Consider the following 21130-nt stretch of genomic DNA (forward strand, 5'->3'; position numbering starts at 1 on the left):
TCAGATCAATAAATCTGCCTGGCATGGTATAGAATAGGAGGAAGAAAAAGAGAAATGATAAAAAAGATGAGTGAAAGACTAGGAAAGCCCTTATTATCTCCATTGCTATGACTGGGAGTGGACTTATGGAAGAAAATATTTGCTATCATTCTGGAAACCTGGAAGGATTAGGAATCTCAGAGCTATATCTCCCCCACTTTCCATTATTCCATTATCAATAAAAAAATTATGTAACATCCCCTTCCTGCTATAACTCCAAATTTTCTTCATTAAAATGTTTAGTTAGTGTTTAGGTATTCAAATTTTGTGCTTGTGTATGAGAGGGGAGGAAGAGGATAGACAGTTCTCAATTTATAACAATTTGTTTACTGACCATTCAAAGATACAATGGCACTGGAAAAAAGGACATGGCCGTTTTTCACACTCACAACCATTGCAGCATCTCCATAGTCACATAATCAAAAAAATCAGATGTTTGGCAACTGACTCATATTTATGATGGTTAAAGTTTTCTGAGGTGATGTGATCACATTTTGTGACATTCTGAGAAGCAAAATCAGTAGGAAAGCCAGATTCGCTTAACAATCATGTTACTGACTTAACAACTACACTGATTCACTTAACAATTATGGCAAGGAAGGTTGTCAAATGGGGAAAAATACTTAAAAGCTGTCTCACTTAGCAACAGAAAGTTTGGACTCAGATGTGGTTGTATGTTGAGGACAATCTGTAGTTTCAGAATTCAGAAAGGTTGCAATAAAGGAATCAAAGCACTGAAGCAATCCTGTTTCTGAACAAGCAGAGACTTTCACTATAAACTTAGTCTGAAATCTCATTTATTTATATATTGTTTTAGATTTTGTGAACTACCATATTTTCAGACAAATAAAATTGTAATTGTCCTAAATGAGGAAGACACAGTTGAACTCTCATAAGAATCAGTGGAATCCTGTAAAAGTCTTCATGATTCTTAATATAGTTCTATTTTGATATTTAATGGAACAGGGAAGCAGTGTAAAATTTATATTATGCATAATTGTTTATTTTCCTGTACTGCACATAGTTATAAGGGCATATTAATTATAATTACTTCTACTGCTATTGCTATGTACTTGTAAGTATTTTCACCTCTTCAGATAAAATTATAAAAATCATGAATTGGGAAAAAAAATGAAAGATTAATTGTACCTTTTCTCCTACTCTGTACCATAGACAATGAAACTATATAAAGCACTTAGACTATACTTTAAAATTCAGAAGATTTATGTATGATCTAGACAGCATAAAAATTCATACATAGTGACAAGAATTTTGTTTATACAATTTTCTGTAGGAAAACATGGTCTTTCCACTTATCTCCAGGGGAATGATTAAGCTAATGATCTACCTCATTTAGGAAAGAGAACATTACTAACTTACTTTTGAGTGCTTTCACTATTATATTCATTTATGACTTAAGCAATGCGGTTTGACAAAGCATTTTATCTCAAGTAGCATCTCTCAAGAGATTAATGTACTATTAGACCAAATGAACTAATGAACATTTAAAAAGTTTTAACTGTGTGCCAGTTACTTTTAATTAAATCACAGAAAATGAGGAAATTACCCAGAAAGGCCTGGAATACTACAGAAGGAAAGATTCCATAGACAGGAAGTTGATGGCCTTATACAACTTTCTGTACCCCAAGACAATTAAAATTCATAGATAATAGTTTTCACTAAGAGTCCTTATGGGTTTGTGTACACATAACTTGCTTCAGTATATTTGATCAACTCTGGGCTGGAGAAGAAAATGACATTCCTCCAATCACTAGATAGGACATAGTGATAAAAGTATAGTGCTTTTACAAAATTCTGGTACCGTATTAAGTAGGTTCAGCAGAATTTCAATATGTCAACAATCCATCCAGAATTACTTCCTACAAACTGTTTTTTTGTATTTCTGCTTGAAGCTGGCTAATCTTAAGGCAATAGCTTGGAAATGAATGGCATATTTATATTTGGAAAATCACTGGATATTTAGGTAGTCCTAAACTTACAACAGTTAATTTAGTGATCATTGAAAGTTAGAATGGCACTGAAAAAAAAAGTATGACCATTTTCACACTTACAACCATTGTAGCATCCTCATGGTCACATGATCAAAATTGAGATGGTTGACAACTGACTCATATTTAAGACGGGTCAGTGTCCCAGGGTCATGTGATCATGTTTTGCCAGCAAAGTCAACAGGGAAGTCAGATTCACTTAACAACTATGTTACTAAATTAACCACTAGAATGATTAGCTTAACGTCTGTGGCAAGAAAGTTCATAAAATGGAGTAAAACTCAATTAACAACGGTCTTGCTTAGCAACATAAATTTTGGGTTCAATTGTGATCATAAGTTGAGGACTAAGTTGTGACTGAAAAGAACTTGCTCAAAACTACAGAGTCACTGTTCATTCTGTAAGACAATTAATTTCACATATTCCACAGATTTTAGTATTTACTATTAATTATAGATTTGGACATATTTTGCACCTGTAAGAAATTGTCCCTTAATAATAAATATGCAGACATACAATTTAGCATGTGAACTATTGTTTGTTTTTTTACATTTTCTAAAATTGCACTGGACAAAGGAATTATTTTTATTTCTATTTTATTGAAAATGAAAACAGATTTCCGTGACTTTTCTTAAAGCAAAATGAAATGGAATAGGGAATCTTAACTACGCTTTTGGGGTCAACGGCCTATTTTAAATATTAATAATTATAAAATGGCTTAAAAGCTTTGATTACAATTTATAATGGATCAGTGGGAGGATATGTGGTTGAAAGGATGATTTTTATACTATGTAACACAGTGGTACCTTGATATTTGATTGATTCAAAACTCATTGAATTAGGTGTTTGATGCATGAAAATGTTGTCCCAGTACTTGGCATTTGTTTGATGAATTGTGATAGGAAGAAAGGAACAACTGCAAATAATACACAGAAAGTAAGCCATGCTGGGAAGTTTGCTTCAAAAGAGGGTGGCAACCATGTAGGGAGGACAGGAAGTCATGGCTTAGGCCCAGGGTACCTGCGAGACCACCTACTGCAACCGGTAGCCTCCCATCGTCCAGTGCGATCCCACAGAGTTGGCCTCCTCAAGGTGCCATCAGCCAGACAGTGTCGGCTAGTGACCCCCAGGGGGAGAGCCTTCTCTGTGGGAGCGCCTTCCCTCTGGAATGAGCTGCCCCCAGAGCTTCGTATAACCCCCGACCTCCCGTCCTTCCGACGCGCCCTAAAAAATTGGCTTTTTCAGCAAGACAGCCTGGCCTGAACAAAACAAAATAAATTATTGATCACTGTTAATTTTTATTTGAATTTTTTTTAAAAAAAAAATGTCATTGTCAATTTTAATTGGGTTTGGGATATTCTATTTAATTTTTTTTTAACTTTTGTATTATGTGTTTCTTTTAATGTTGTACGCAGCTCTGAGTCCTTGGGAAGAGGGCGGCATATAAATCTAATAAACCTAAACCTAAGTCAGCCATGCTGGGAAGGTTCTTTAAATAGGAAAAGGGACAGACAGAAAGTTCTTCCCAGCCAAAACAAAAGTAAGTCATGTAATTTGTTTGGGACTCATCCTTTTCAGTACTCTTGGCATCTCACAGAATGAATGAACACTGAGTACTGAGGTACCACTGTAATCTTAAATATATTTCTTATTAAATGATGTACTGTTGGTACCCTGGAAAATCTATCTAGAAATGAATCAAGGGTCTTCAAACCTATGATGAAAATGTAACCAACAAGAAGGGACATTTTATCATGTTTGTTCGACATGTAAAAAAGCCAGAAAATTTGGTCCAAATAATATACAATAATACAGAAGATTTTAAAGACTCATATAAAATTGAAAACAGAGACTTTTCCTTTTGGATTGACAGATAGGTCCCTGAAAAATAAAATATGGGACTTTGTTTGCCATGCAAACTGTTACTATTTTGTGTAAGGTTGAAAGATCTGACTTAATCCATAATGGAGGAATGGATAGTTCAACATGAACTTGTTGAGATGGCTGAATTGATGGCTTTCATTAAAGGTAGGACAGTATCTAAATGTAATGATGATTGGAAATCACTTATTGACATTTTTGTGGGAATTAGAAAAAATAATTTATAATTATGGTTTTGATGGTTAGAATAAACATTATAAAGAAAATTTAAATAATAAATGTTACCATTTTACATACCTTTATTGGCTATGGAAGTAATATAATTTCTAGGATAAATTGATCAGAATTCCAAGGTGAGAAGGTCTAATATTTTCAGAACTAATAAAGGATTCTACTTCATAAACACAAATGATTGATATTGAAAAGTTTAGTAGAGATGCTGCTGCTTTGCCTCTTGATATTCTTGTATAATAATTTCTATCATGCATGTTCTACTGAATGACAAAGAAAGGGTGCCAATGAAAGCCAATAGTAATCAGTTATTAGGAATTTACACTTGCATTACCAGTATATACAGTGCCATTTACAACGTCACAGTGCATCAAGAGAAAGTCAATCAGATGTATCTTTAGAAAGCAAAAGACTCTGTGGAAACTATGAAGTCTGCATATCTTCTGGATAGAGTACACTGGCCAATTTACAGGATTGTTATGGAAGTGGCCAGTTAAAGTTGCTCCAAAATCTAGGCAAACTTGAAAGAAACTACAGTAAATTTGTCAGTTCTTTGAAAGGTCAGAATCCAGACTGAAACAGAGGTTCCTCTTATTATGACACTGAGACCATTGAGTCTGGGTGTCATAGAAATAAATACCATATAAACAATGAGATCTCTCTGTTTTCCCTCTTTTTCCACAGAATTTGGCAGTGCAACCCAAAATGAGCTACAATGAGATGTTAGGTGAGAAAAAGACCAATTATTTTTTAAAGATTTCTTCTACAAAAATAGTGGAGTGTATTTTTTCTCTTTTCATGCTCCATCATGTCCCTTTGTTTTGCTCTGCCTGGGAAAAGAACAAGGTCATGTGTCATTTACAAGCTTGTGAGACAGGAAGGGAGCACAGCCCAAGGTGATGAATGCATTGGCAGAAAACCGATTATGCTGCTGTCAGCGTTTAGTTAGCTAGCTGTCAGTAATTCTTGCCATGACTGCTCTTGTTCCTAGCACCCCAAGACAAAATGCTCTCACTCTATTAAGAACATGTGAAATAAGGTAAGTTTCTTAGAGATACATATGATGATTGGACTGAGCAAATCCTTCAAAAGAAGTGTTTTGGAAAGAGTGAGAGTAAATAGGTGCTCTAAAGTGCCTGTGCAAGACTGGAAGATGTTGAGACTTTAATGTTTCCAAAAAGAAGATCTGCAGAGCTTTAAGAACCAGATTAGCTATTCCTGCAGGTGCATAAACCAACAAATACAACTGTACAAACACTTGCTGGATTTGCCATTAAGAGATACTTATTCTAAAAGAAAATGAAGAAGTTTCTATTTTGAAAAAAAAAAGGAGTTTCAATAAGATTGACAAGTTTCCCCACTCCTCTGATAATTTGCTAAGTTAGCCCTCAGTGATAACAGAAGGACCTGGTTTCATAAGTAGAGATAAAGTGATTCCCATCACAATCACCTGCCTATTTACAAGGCCATTCAAAGCTTCAAGGGGATGCTTTGCTTTGATGAAATTTCAACAAAAGTATCCCTTCTAATCAGCGAAGTGGAAAAGGAATAGCTTTTAAGCATGCCAAAAAACCGTAATGTTGAATCAAAGTAGCAATGGAGATAAATGAACCATGTTTCACTCCATCCTAACTCTACAAATTATCAGGGCAGACCATATAGATGGCTGTGCATATTGGGGATCATTTGCCATATTATGAACATTAAAGTGGGATCATCACACTGATTTAACACAGACATATAAGATAGAGTTTGTTTCAAAGTAGGAACTGGGTGTTTTAGCTCAGTTGGTTTCGTTCAACTTGATTATTTTCTACAGTTAAAAAAATAAGCCTCCATCTATTTGGATTTGCATTTCCATTTGCAGAGAAAGCGTTATGATTAGGGTTAGGATTGGGGTTAGAGAGAAATACCCAGCTGACATTTATACAGGCTAAACTAAGGAGCCATTACATGTTTTGAAAAGAGGGATACTACATGATACAGAATAACTTTACAGAATTACCATATTTTATGGACTATAAGATGCTCTGAAGTATAAGACACACCTAACGTTTGAGGAAGAAAACAAGAAAAAAATATCTCTGCCTCCCAGCAATTTGCCTCCTTGCAGCAAACAGCAAACAGCATGGTCAGCTTCAGCACAGCCTGATTTAGCCTCCTGGAATACTCCTATAAGCTGTTCCAGGCCCATCGCTGCTGCGGCCTTTCCCCGCCACTTGGAACGAGCTGAAAATGGGACACACAGAGGCCCAAAATTGGGCATACAGAAGCCAAAACGGGATGTGCAGATACCAAAAATGGGGCATGTAGAGGCGGCAATAGATGGCAGCAGTGATAGGTGGCACCACCGCCAATGAGTGGCGGTGATCCTCACAGTCTAGAACACCTGATAGGAAGTATTCCAGGAGGCAGATCCAACTGCCAATCAACTGCTCATGCTAAATCAGGCTGTGCTGAAGCTGACCACACTGTTTGCTGCAAGGAGGCAAATTCCTGGGAGGCAGAGTCCGAAGGGTCGGTGCCAGTGGGTGGCCAAGGCTTTGGCAGCATTCGCTGTATAAGACACACAGACATTTCCACCCACTGTTTTTTGGGAGGGGAAGTATGTCTTATATTCTGAAAAATATAGTATATCATATTGTACCCCTCTTTTCAAAATAATTCATTATGAGCTATCTGTTGGGATGGTAAGCTAAATCGTGGATATTCCTTTCCTTTAAAAAAAAGATTGCATTTTTGTCAGTATTTCAAATTATTTGCTGCCTACAGAAGTCCAACAAAAGGTTCTTCTTACATTTCAGTGTAATAGAACACAGTTGGAAAAGAGGAACACAATTTATTTGATATGCTTTTTTAATGGGGAAACCCGCCCAATCTATGGCTCTGCACTCCCATGTTCAGATATAGCTTGCTATCATTCTTTTTATAGGCCTTACATATGTAGCCCACATATACACAAGCCAAAGTAGATAATATCAAAGTGTGTTACTGTTGTATGTGGGTGGAAATTTCAGGAATTTCAAGAGCAAAATTAAGCTGATCCTCCCAATATGGATGCTACACCCATCTGTCTTTGCAGCATAGTCTTTAATAAGCTGTATAAATCCACGTTCAAACCTCAAGGATGGAAGCTGCAAAAAAACCCTATCTTAAGGAGATAAGAGGGCATAGAAAATAAAGCCAAATTTAACACAAATTTATTAAAATTAAAGATGGAGAAAAGATTGATGTGCTCACGACAGATGTCCAATCAAATATGGAATAGAGCCTTATGGTAGCAGACAAGAAAACATTAAGCTGGTGTGTTATGCTTTGTATTACTTAGTGTATCTGCAGAAGAATAAATCATCTTAAAGTATATTAGTATAATTTAATAATACATTTTTATCTCATTTTCTATTCGCACTGTAAATTAGCCCAGCAGCATGATTTCAGGGGGCCTATCTGGGAGAATAGTAATTCCATTTGTTGAAAAATGGTGGATAGAAAACACACCGAGGCAGGCAGGGAATTGGTTTGCTTAAATCCAGGACATCATTCCATTAATTAAGCAATATACTATGATTGCACTGGCACTTTTCCCAATGCACAAGTGAGTTTAATTTGCAGCATTGCTACATGAAAGGTGTGCCAATATGAACCTTGAATTTTAATGGAAAACATTTTGAATAATTTTCAACACAGGGCATGGAAATTAATGAAGCACACATTCACTAGGCTTCTTGCAGAAGTCTGAGTGTGCATGTCTCCATGTGATGGGCTGAGCAATTCAGAAAATGAATGACCCTCAAGTGGACATAAGAAAGTCCTAGTGAATTAGTGATTCCAGCACAAGACAGCATGCATGGATTTATTGTGAACCTGAGGCTTTTCTCTTCACTGCCAAGCAATACCCAATACTCCAAAGAAAGCAGGAACTTAAAGTCTTGTGTGTTTGTTCAGCAGGTGCAGAATACTAGCCATTACACACTGAATCCATTGACTTTTAAGTTAGTTAATTCCGTACTGATGGATACAGCTCAAGATATTGAACTGACAGATGGGTAAACAGAGTGACAGTACAGAGACACAGTCAGACTAGACTACCTGGCTCACAACTTCATTTGAAATCTATCATTAGAATTACACCAGTCAAACTGATTTAAACACATACTGATTATTTTCTGCTAGTAATGTAAACTAAGAAGAGATGGGAATCTCTGATGTGGTTAATCAGGTATTCTCTTGAAAACACAGAGAGTCCAATATTCAGTACTCTATTCAGATATCCTCCAGCCATAAAGTAAACTCCCATCAAATATCAATCAATCAGAATAGAGCCAGAAGGGACCTTGGAGACCTTGTAGTCCAACCCTCTGCTCAAGCAGAGGACCCACCCTATATCGTTTCAGATAAGTGGTTGTCCAGTCTTTTCTTTAAAAACCCCAGTGACCTTCAACTTCTGAAGGCAACCTGTTTTTACTGGTTAATTGTCTCCACTGTTAGGAAGTTTCTCTTTAATTCCAGGTTGCTTCTCTCCTTGATTAATTTCATCCATGGTTTCTCATCTTGCTTTCTGGTTCTTTGGAAAATAAGTTGACCCCCCCTCTTCTCGAGACATCTCTCTAGCTTCACATAATTTTGAGACTATGGAACAAGGAGAGGGATCTTTAAAACTCCAGAGAATGAAGTGGATCACACTGCAGATTTTTACTTTCCATATAGGTCATGATTTAACATCCAACATGAAGTCAGTCAACTCTGATTGTTGGATAAGCCATGGTAAGCAAATCATAGCTTGAAAGGATATGTGAAAATTCAGCAGTAGAAAAGAGTGAGAAAAGTTAAACTGGTGTTAAACTGTCTAGTTTTGCTGCATGTTCAGCAAAATAGCATTGGGTTAAAACAAATGTCTATAAGTTGACCCCCAATTGCCTTATACCTACTATGGAGTTGGAAAGTTAGAATTTTTAGTTAGAACTTTGATCTTTATGCTTGAATAATGTTTCTTGTGGCAGTAGGCAAAAGGCATAGAATTAAGACAATGGTTGGTATTCAGGATGCCTTTCAATACCATGATTTATTCATTCTGTGTCATCATGTTGGTATCAATTTTTAGTGATTGCTTAAATTGCTTCTTGGGGAAGGTTGTTGAGAAGGTGGTGGCCTTCCAGCTCCAACGGTCCTTGGAAGAAGCAAACTACCTAGACCCCTTCCAGTCAGGCTTCAGACCCGGTTACAGCACAGAAACCGCTTTGGTCGCATTGATTGATGATCTCTGGAGAGCCAGAGATGAAGGACATCCCTCCATCCTGGTCCTCCTTGACCTCTCAGCGGCTTTCGATACCATCGACCATGGTATCCTTCTGCGACGACTGCGGGAGGTGGGAGTGGGAGGCACCGTGTTACGGTGGTTCTCCTCCTACCTCTCGGACAGGTCGCAGTCGGTGTTAGTGGGGGGGCAGAGATCGTCCCCTAGGCCCCTAAATTATGGGGTGCCTCAGGGTTCGGTCTTATCCCCCCTACTATTCAACATCTACATGAAACCGCTGGGAGAGATCATCCGCAGGCACGGGATTAGATACCATCAATATGCGGACGATACTCAATTGTATCTGTCCGCCCCGTGCCAACTCAATGAAGCGGTAGATGTGATGAGCCGGGGTCTTGAGGCCGTTATGGACTGGATGAGGGTTAACAAGCTTGTGCTCAACCCAGAAAAGACCGAGTGGCTGTTGTGTTTTCCTCCCAAAGATCTGACTAATATTCCATCACTCAGGCTGGGGGGTCAAATTTTACACCCCTCAGAGAGGGTTCGCAACTTGGGAGTCCTCCTGGATCCGCAGCTGTCATTTGACCACCACCTAACGGCTGTGACCAGGGGGGCATTCGCCCAGGTTCGCCTGGTGCGCCAGTTGCGACCCTACCTGAATCGGGAGGCTCTCACAACAGTCACTCGGGCCCTTGTGATCTCCAGGCTGGAATACTGCAATGTGCTCTACATGGGGCTGCCCTTGAAGAGCATCCGGCGACTTCAGCTAGTGCAGAACGCAGCCGCGCGAGTGATCGCGGGTGCACCTCGATTCACCCGCATAACACCTATCCTCCGCGAGCTGCGCTGGCTGCCTGTCGATCTCCGGATGCGCTTCAAGGTGCTACTAATCACCCATAAAGCCCTACATGGCAGTGGATCTGGATATTTGAGAGACCGCCTTCTGCCAATTACATCCCTGCAACCAATAAGATCCCATAGACTAGGCCTCCTCCGTATTCCATCGGCCAGCCAGTGTCGGCTGGCAACCACAAGGAGGAGGGCCTTCTCAGCAGTAGCCCCGGCCCTTTGGAACGAGCTCCCTGTGGAGATTCGTACCCTCTCCACCGTCCAAGCCTTCCGCACAGCCTTGAAGAACTGGCTCGCCCGTCAGGCCTGGGGATAAGGATAGTTACCCCTCCCGAATGATGAATGTATGTTGCCTACCATTTTATTATATGTCTCTATCTTGTTGTTTGTATCCCCCCCTTCCCAGTTTTATGTGAGCCGCCCTGAGTCCCCTCAGGGAAAAGGGCGGCCTACAAATTCTAATAAAACTACATATAAAACTACATATAAACTACATAAATAGATTTTCTTCATGACAATCTGTCCAAACTTGATCCATCAAATTCTCCAATGGTGCCCACTTTACCACTGTAACTGGATCTAGCCACCTTTACTGCTACTCATTCTCTTCTTTTCTTTCAACTTTCCTTACAATACAGTCTTCTTCAGATGCCTTTATATAATATGTCCAAAGTAGAATAATTTGAACTTGTTACTCTGGATTTATTTGTTCAATGATTCCCCCACCTTGCTTTTTTTTTTAGCTGTTCATGGTATTTTCAGAGATTTTGACCAATACCATATTTCAAAAGTATCAATACTATTTCTATACTGCTTTTTCAAAATCCAATTTTGCTTTCAAAAATACCAAGGGAACACCGAAGCTCCCATGATTCTGAACTTTGTTCGCATGTATGAGCATATCATTGTATTGTATTTTGTATTTATTTGTCTTGTATGCTGCCCACTCCCGAAGGACTCAGGGCGGCTCACAATAGACAAGGGAAGGGGAAAACTGGACAAAGACAACACTTTAAAACAAAAACTGCAACATTCACAATTTCCGTGGGGCTGGATGTTTCACAAGTCCCCCAGCCTGCTGGAGCAGCCAGGACTTGGTGGCTTTGAGGAAGGCCGGGAGGGTGGTAAGGGTTCGGATCTTGACGGGGAGATCATTCCAGAGGGCTGGAGCTGCAACAGAGAAGGCTCTCCCCCGGGGGGTCGCCAGCCGACATTGGCTGGCGGATGGAATCCGGAGGAGACCTAACCTGTGAGATCTAATCGGTCTATGGGAGGTAATTGGCAGGAGGCGGTCTCTCAGGTACCCAGGTCCGATGCCATGTAGGGCTTTATAGGTAGTGACCAGCACCTTGAAGCGGATTCAGAGACTAATGGGTAGCCAGTGCAGCTCACGGAGTATAGGTGTGACGTGGGTGTACCTGGGTGCACCCACAATCGCTCGCGCGGCTGCGTTTTGGACTATCATGCAATCTGAATATAGTTTTCTTTGATATTATAACTTAGTTTAAAATGACTCTGATGAGAAGATGAAACCAGATAATGAGGTGTAAAAATGTTAGGCAAAGAATAGTGTAAAAGGATAAAAGTGACACTATGGTTCCAGACTCATGATTGGGTTTGAGTATTATAAATATAAAATTGGGACTTTTTCTTACCCATGCAAATTTTATTAATAATTTTTGATTGTTCAAATAGCTTTTCTATATCTTTTTTTTGTCAAACTATTGTCAGGGTTGTCAGCCAGTTAGACCCAGTGATCATTGCTATAGGATAGTTTAATGAAGAAACTTTGCTTCAGATCTTCATTGCTTTGAGTCATATTCTAATGAATTGTTTTTTCTCATGACACTATCTAGGCCTGCTTCAATACATATTTATATCTTAAAGTGAAGGGGAGCGATATGAATGGATGGGTGGGTGGAGGACAACAGACAGACAGACAGACACTAACTTAGTACAATCAAACCTATTCTTAAATTCTGCTTGGGGATATTGTCGATTAAATACAAACCTACTGTTATAGGTACACTGCTCAATTTTTACAATAAAGTTTCCTCTTATTTTCTAACATTCAATGAGACTCTTCAAGGCTTAGAATCTCAAATTAGAACCTTTAAATATTTTATTTTTGAGCACAATCTCATTTCCCCTCTGATCCAAAGAGAAAATATTTCATCCTTGAGAACACGATGAATTTATGAATTGCTGTTCTGTTTTAAGCAGAGGAAAACCATAACAATAGGAACCCATTTGGTTTAAAATATGTAACTTTGTATGTGTGTGTTGGTATATACGTATGTGCAAGCATATATGGAGGCAAGTATGAATATGCATGCTTAAGTATGAAAATGCTAAGTTATCAGCCTTGATATGCCATGCTTTATTGGATCATTTTTAGACATGCTCAACAAAAACATAGTTAATGTTCTATCGCAAAGTAAAATTGACAGTAAAATGGCCAAGAATAGACTTAAAGGTCCATGAGCTCAAAATGTCAAATATAATAGAAGTTGACATTACTTCATGTTTTTGATTTGATAAATTTCTTGATTTTCTGTAAATCCAGAACAATGGATTTCAGACATATGTTGGCATAACACTCATTTTCCAGTGTAAATTGCTGGAAAAGATCAATAGCAGTCACCATTTGTATGAAAAACACTTCTTCCTTATGAAAAAGGAAAATCATCCACATGAAAAACATTCATCTGGAGGTATAATGAACTATTAAAAAACACACTATTTGCAAAATGCAATTGCACCGAGAAATTTACTCTTTACATTTAACTAGTTTTTCTCCTTCCTTTCTTACCTTGTTTTTGTACATAGCAGTGCCATAATAATAATACAATAGCAGACTTGGAAGGAACCTTGGAGGTCTTCTTGTACCAAACCCCTGCCTAGGCAGGAAACCCCATACCATTTCAGACAGATGGCTATCCAACATCTTCTTAAAGACTTCCAGTGTTGGGGCAGTCACAACTTCTGGAGGCAAGCTGCTCCACTGATTGGTTGTTCTGTCAGGAAACATCTCCTCAGTTCTAAGTTGCTTCTCTCCTTGATTAGTTTCCACCCATTGCTTCTTGTTCTACCCTCAGGTGCCTTGGAGAATAGTTTGACTCCCTCTTCTTTGTGGCAACCCCTGAGATATTGGAACACTGCTATCATGTCTCCCCTAGTCTGTCTTTTCATTAAACTAGACATACCCAGTTCCTGCAACTGTTTTTCATATGTTTTAGTCTCCAGTCCCCTAATCATCTTTGTTGCTCTTCTCTGCACTCTTTCTAGAGTCTCCACATCTTTTTTACATCATGGCTACCAAAACTGGATCCAGTATTCCAAGTGTGGCCTTACCAAGGCATTATAAAGTGGTATTAACACTTCACGTGATCTTGATTCTATCCATCTGTTTATGCAGCCTAGAATTGTATTGGCTTTTTTGGCAGCTGCTGCACACTGCTGGCTCATATTTCAATGGTTGTCCATTAAGATCCCAAATCTCTCTCACAGTTACTACTATTGAGCAAGGTACCACCTATACTGTACCTGTGCATTTTGTTTTTCTTGCCTAAATGTAGAACCTTACTTTTTTCACCATTGAATTTCATTTTGTTAGATAGTGCCCAATGTTCAAGTTTGTCAAGATCCTTCTATATCTTAAGCCTATCTTCTGGAGTGTTGGCTATTCCTGTCAGCTTGGTGTCATCTGAAAATTTGATGAGTTTCCTATTTATCCTCTCATCCAAATTATTGATGAAGATGTTGAAGAGTACTGGGCATAAAACAGAGCCTTAGGGTACTCCACTGCATACTTCTCTCCTGTAGATGCAATTTCATTGCGGACTACACATTGAGTGTGGTTGGTCAGCCAGCTATGAATGCATCTGGTGATGATGCTGTCTAACCCACATTTTTCTACTTTATCTAGTGGTAGGTTATGGTCTACTTTAAATGGCTTTCAATTTATTGGCATACATTATCTGTCTTTTTTCAAAGGTTCATATTTGAGCATGACTCTTGTTAGAAAAAGAGCTACCCATATAAGTCTTTGAGTACAATTGGTGTTACTTCAAAGTAAGTGGGTATAGGTTTACAGTCTTAATATAGCAGTCTTTATTTTTACTTACTTCCCAATTTCTAAACATGAACACATTCTGTAATCACCTATACATTGAGCAAATAAATCAATCCATATCAGAGGAGGGGCCCTACCAGTTCTGACTGTTTCGGCTGAACCGGTAGTAACTTGGTGGCCTGGGTCACTGGCAGCGACCCAGTCCTGCCACACCAACTGAACTGGTTTTCTCGGCAGCGCTGAGTCAATACATGACTCAATACATGCAGGTATCATGTTAAATTAATAGGATAGGATAGGATAGGATAGGATAGGATTCTTTATTGACCAAGTTTGATTGGACACACAAGGAATTTGTCTTTGATACATATTCTCTCAGTGTACATAAAAAGACAAGATACATTCATCAAGAATCATAAGGTACAACACTTAATGATAGCCATAGGGTACAAATAATCAATCCGGAAACCACCAATAGCAGTATAAATCATAAGGGTACAAGCAACAAAGTTACACTCCTACAGTCATAAGTGGGAGGAAAAGGGTGATAGAAACAATGACAAGACTAATAGTAATGCAGCCTTAGTGAATAGTTTGACAGTGGTGAGGGAATTATTTATTTAGCAGAGTTGTGGTCTTCAGGAAAAAACTGTTATTGTGTCTAGTTGTCTTGGTGTGCAGTGCTCTATAGTGTCATTTTGAGGATAGGAGTTGAAACAATTTATGACCAGGATGTGACGGGTCTGTAAATATTTTCATTTGTATTTCAATTATTCAATTTCTATTATTGTCATTTGTATAGTATGCTGCAATTCATTGCTTGATTTTTCAAAATAAATATTGAAAAGCAACACTGTTCTAAAATACTGAGAAATAAGTAGATCAAAGGACAATCAAAGCCTGTAGGAAAACGGTTCACCCCTGATTCTTATGATCATTCTGACAATGACCTCTAGAAGACTGGGCACGAATGCAAAAGCAAGTGCAAGCAACCACATTTGCTATTCAATATTTGCCCTGAGTCTCCTTAGTCTGAGTCACTGACTTGTCATTCTAGGCAGCACATAAGACAGCTATTCAGCTCCTCTTTCATTCTTACTGAAGAAGGAAAATGCTTTTGACTTGATGTCAGTGCCCACAAAATGCAGAAAAAGAGTGATGACATCAGCATGAAAGCTTTCCCTTTACACTAACAAGGAGAGAAGGCACTTCTCTCTTGCCATCAAATTCACACTCCGACTGAAAGTGACCTGTATGAAAAAGAGGACAGTACTTTCCCAGTCTTCAAAGGACTTGGGAGCCTGTGTAAAAGCCAGTGGACAGCATGTCTTCCTCTTTTTTTATATAATAAAAGAATATTTCCTCCCGAGCTGAATACACAAGGCATATTACTAGAAGTGCTTTCATGAAATGAAAATACTCTCATTCTCTTTTGTCCCACACTGAAAGTACTTGCTGCATATCCTGCAGTTTAATACTCCACAGGCTATATATCGGTTTTGCAGAATTTATCTACTGGAAGAGTCTGCTCAGCAGAACAACAACAACAACAAAATATAGACAAAGCTTTTTTTTTTTTAAAGGGGGGGGGAAACTCTTTTATGCTGAACTTGAAAAACAGCTTGCTATGGAATAAGCATTTGTTAGGGCTTTTGGTTTATCAGTGTGTTCCAAGCACAAGTGCAATAAATCTGAGCTTGGATTAAGAATGCAAACCCCTTCGACTAAGAATTCTTATTTGCAGTATCAATGTTTGACTTCTCCTGGGTGATGTAATTTAGAGACTTAGCATAATGGATGTCATGCCATGATAACACGTGTTCAGAGATTGCTTCTTTTGAGCTATTGGGCAATTTCCTATAGTTAGATTGTGATCAAAGTGCCTGTCATAAAGACAAATAACCATCTCCTAACGGTATCATCTTATTTTTTTTTAACTTTTGTCAACTCAGATAACAATGTCAGAGAAATCATTTCAACACTCAAGCATTTCCCAAATTTAATAATTATTGTATCCATTAAACACAGAAAACAGAAAACTCTCCAAAAGTGTTTGATATATGCACACTGAATTTCTGGTCAACCTATCAGCTGGTTCTTAAGTCTTATAATGCTTTATATTTTCAAGCTACATGGAATGATCACTTGAAGAAATGTTTATATGAGCTGCAAAAAAGATGGTCTATAATATCCATCCATGATAACATATATTGAGTATAGTAGAATACAGGGAAAAGGGAGGGAGGGAGGAAGTGCTAACAAATAGCACAATGCTATACCACAATGCTGCCAAAATGTCTGACAAAAGTACCTAAAAGTTATGTCATTTACATGGTTAGATCATGACCCATATTGTCATTTATCCTCTTGTTTCCTCTGTGGATGCCTATTCTAACACCATAAAAATTCTGAAAAATAGCTAACATATCTTTCTCAAGTAAATGTGATATAGAGTGTGGACACTGTTTTTTAATCCTTGATACTCATGCAAACTACTTTGAATAAAGTAATCCAAATATCAATTTAGAATTGAATGCAGATGCTTGGAAACATAATACCTGAAAAGAAAAACACTTGAAAAGCACTATCAGTAATTCATATATCTTGGATGTCCTTGTTGGATTGAAAGTCAGGGCTATCTATCTGAAGTAATTTAGAAAATAATCAGACTTTTGAAGGAGGAATTTTAATGTAGCAGATGGACTCAAGGACATGATGAAGTACCCCAGATATCAACATATCATATCTAATCTTAGCCTGCTAATGTTAACAATTAAGAATGAATGTATTTAAGCCAGAGAATTTTAGAAAGATAATTTGCGGCATTATTATTTTTTTCACTGCACTTTCTAAAGTGAAATTTCAGGAAGAAACATGCAATCTCTGATATGAAATCAAAACACAAAATCTACACAGTAAATATACCTAAAAGTAAGGTCTTTAGTTAAAGACTACACTTTTTTTTTCATTTGGTGTTTCTGAAACTTGTTAGAAAGAGTAGATATCTCAGACATCCCAAAATTAAATTTGTCCAACCTCTTTATGGTCCAATTGCCACAAAGCTTTTAATATGAAAGGCATAATGACATCTATGAGAAGAAAAAGTAGATTACTTTCTATTATTTCGAGCTAAGAGGCAGTAACAAAGTTTTCATACTCAGGGGAGTCCTGGTTTCTAGGGTGCACCTTCATCATTATACCAGACTGGTTCTGTAGCGTCATACAACTCAAGACATTGTATCTATAGCAGCAGTCCCCAATCTTTCTGGGTCCTCAGATTGACAGTGATGGTGGTGGTGGGAGGGGAAGGGATGGTTTTGGGTGCACACATGTCGTTTACACAAATGCAGCTTCACACACCACTTGCCTACAGCTTACATGGGCCGGTTCACAACAGGCTGAGGTCCAGTATTGCTCTCCGTACCACGGTTGGCTTGGGGACTCCTGATCTACAGGATACAATTATATAGTACATAAGTGGGTTCACTTTCTCACTAAAATAGGTAAATACCTCTGACAAATACCCTTATTTCTTTTTATTAACCGATTAATCTGTAAGATTCATACAAATGAAGGACATATAAAAATAAAAGCTCAAAATATTTAAAAAAATTAAAAATGCACTATTTTGAATGACTTCTCCATTCAAAACAGTGGAAATTTTTTATACTGGTTATAATACTGTAACTATTACTGTATAATACTGTAAATAAACCATACTATATGTATAATACTATCAGTAAACTAACCTAAATTGATAGTAACATTTCAACCAATTGCACTACAGAAAAACAACACCCTCGAAAAGTTACTTAGAAGAGACATTTGTCATAGTTTGTATTGTATACAGATTTGAGAGTCATCAGTTGTTCACAATACCTCCCAATAAAGCTACAAATATCACATATTAGGCCCAGTACTCTTCAAAATCTTCACAAATGACTCAGATGAGGGAATAAAAAGGAAATCATCAAATTTGCAGATGACACTAAGCTGGCAAGAATAGCCAACACCTCAGAAGACAAGCTCAGAAGACAAGCTCAGGATCCAAACATATTTCAACAGACTTGAACAATAGGCTCCATCCAACAAAATGAAAATTGATGTGGAGAAAAGCAAAGTTTTACACCTAGGCAGGAAAAAACCAAAAATACAAGTATAGTTGAAACCTGGCTCAAAAAGAATAACTGTGAGAGGGACCTTGGAGTTCTAGTGGACGATTAATTAAACATGAGCCAGCAGTGTGCGGTAGCAGCCAAAAAAGCTAATACAATCTTTGGTTGTATAAACAGAGGCATAGAATCAAACAAGTAAAGTATTAGTACTATTTTATAAAGGCTTAGCAAGGCCATACCTGGAGTACCACACCCAGTTTTGGTCACCATTTTAGAAAAAAGATGTTGAGACTTTGGAAAAAGTGCAAAGAAGAGCAACTAAGATGATTAAGGGCCTGGAGTGAAAAACATATGAAGAACAGTTACAGGGATTGAGTATGAGGGGAAAAAAAAGACTAGGGGTGACATGATAGCAGTATTGCAGTATTTGAGAGGCCACCACAAAGGAGAAGGGGTCAACTTATTTTCTAAAGCACCAAAAGGCAAAACAAGAAGCAATGGATGGAAACTAATTAAGGAGAGAAGCAACCCAGAATTAAGGAGAAATTTCTTAACAATGAGAAAAATTAGCCAATGAAACAGCTTGCCTTCAGAAGTTGTATGTCTTTTATCACTGGAGGTTTTTAAGAAAAGACTGGACAGTCACCAATCTGAAATGCCATGATGGGGAACCTATGGCATGCAATCCTGTAGTTATCTTCAGTTCAGTTTTCATTTAGTAAAGAAGCAGATCATAGAATCCTCTGGGCATTGTGTCCGAGGAGGACTCAGCAATATTGTGTCTTCCTAAAAAGGCATTTCAATTTTCCAGTTTCTATAAGAAAATTAAAATCAATTGCTGCAGAGAGTCTAAATGCAATGAGAGGTGTGGGAGGATAGACAGAGATGAATTCCTACTAACTAAAATTGTTTCTGCCTATAGCTGGGCCAGACGCCAGACGGAAATGATTCAAAGAATTTAGTCTATTCAAAATAAGTCATGGTTTACACAGACTGCAATATAAGTTTTTCATCCCATTCAAACTAGCTTTTCCGGTTCTGAATATTGACTATTCTAATGTCATGAGAAAATTATAATACACCTGACAAATTTGCTCTGATGAACAGAAAAATGATTTTGAATGTTTCTCATGGCTCTGATTAGAATATAGCAAAATCCATTCCAGGACAATATAAAGTATCACAACATTATCAAGCTGCTACAGCCAACTGTAGAACACATAAAGAAAAAAAAATAGTTTCCCAAAACATTATGTTCCACAATAATGTCACAATTGGCACTAACTTTCAGAACATGGAAAGCTGTCAACAAAGTCAGACACATCTATAAGAGTCATGCAGACAAGCCAGATCCATTGCTATTTCAACTTTGCCATCCCAAATCCAAAACTGTAATGTAAATTCATCAGAAATAAATCACCATCAGAAAAGCCTCATTTAGAACTTATTCTACTCTTCTTTAACAACCTGAAACAAATGTCATAGATGAGAAGGAACTGTACCAAGTTCATGTTCTAGTAAGAGTACATGCCAGAGTATGATATATTGAATATGTTATACTGAAATATATATATGTATATATCTAATTACCTTTATTGGATTTTTCATTGGACAACTTCTCAAATTTCCTGAAATAATTCCATTTGTTCTGTTTCTGGTATTTTATATATGTCTCTATCAAAATTTTGCATAGAGCTTTCTTTCTTTCTTTCTTTTTCTTTCTTTCTTTCTTTCTTTCTTTCTTTCTTTCTTTCTTTCTTTCTTTCTTTCTTTCTTTCTTTCTTTTTTCTTTCCTGAGGGATTCACAAAAGAGAAAAGGTACATTATCAATCATTTAAAACACTTTTTCTTTCTCTTATATGTGTATATCATCATCACCATCACCATCATCCTGATGCAAGAAGAAGACCAGTAAGAGAATCTTTCGTCTCATAATATTTATTAAAATCTACCTACTGTTTCAATACAGGTTGGTAAATTGTTTTTAAAAAAATCCCAGTCAAAGGCTGAGAGAGAATGCAGCCATTGGTGCAGTGGTTAGAATGTAGTATTGCAGACAAACTGCCCACAGCTGGAGTTTGATCATGTCAAGGCTGAAGATGGACTCAATCTCCCATCCTTCTGGGGGTGATAAAATGAGGACTCAGGTTGTTGGGTGCAATATACAAATAATGCTTACATTGTAAACTACCCAGAGAGTGCTGTAAAATTCTATATAAGCTGACAGTGTATACTAGTCCAGTATCTAATGGTTCGATGGCTTAGACATTGGTATCTGAATATAGATCTTTTAAACATTCAATTATTACTATGTATTGCAAACCCATGTATAATATGCCGTACGCTAAATAAATGAGAAATGTGGGTCAGTATATAAGCTTAAATGCTACTGCTATTGCTAAAGTCACCCAGACCTACCGTGTCTAGGGGTCAGAACTTGGGTCTCCCCTTTCCTAGTCCAGCACCTTAACCCATACACCCCACTGGCATTTGTGTGTGTGTAATCTCCAAACACTTCAAATTTTATCATAGACATGAACCCAATGTTGACAAATCTTTGTTACATAACTATGATTGCATGATTAGCCTTGAGGGAAGCAGAATCATGCAGATAACAACTACCAGAAAAGAGTTGGTATACTTTTCTGAGAAGATATGTTAAGTAATAATTAGCAGC

At 37.7% G+C, this 21130-nt stretch overlaps 1 protein-coding gene across 3 annotated transcripts in view; it reads right to left on the reverse strand.

Moving 5' to 3' along the window:
* LRRC4C (leucine rich repeat containing 4C) overlaps nt 1-21130 on the reverse strand; it is a 758407-nt gene that overhangs the window by 325989 nt on the left and 411288 nt on the right. For 2 of the 3 annotated variants that reach the window (XM_087719843.1, XM_087719837.1), the window contains one exon: nt 20044-20246. The gene's annotated coding sequence lies outside the window, so the exon portion shown is untranslated. Of the gene's footprint in view, nt 1-19046; nt 19268-20043; nt 20247-21130 lie in introns of those variants that run through there. The other variant, XR_015697285.1, reaches the window with a different exon arrangement.

The sequence above is a fragment of the Thamnophis sirtalis genome, unplaced genomic scaffold, assembly GCF_051295495.1.
Source record: "Thamnophis sirtalis isolate CommonGarterSnake01/CBP01778 unplaced genomic scaffold, rThaSir2_p1.2 scaffold_1, whole genome shotgun sequence".
Classification (NCBI taxonomy): domain Eukaryota; kingdom Metazoa; phylum Chordata; class Lepidosauria; order Squamata; family Natricidae; genus Thamnophis; species Thamnophis sirtalis.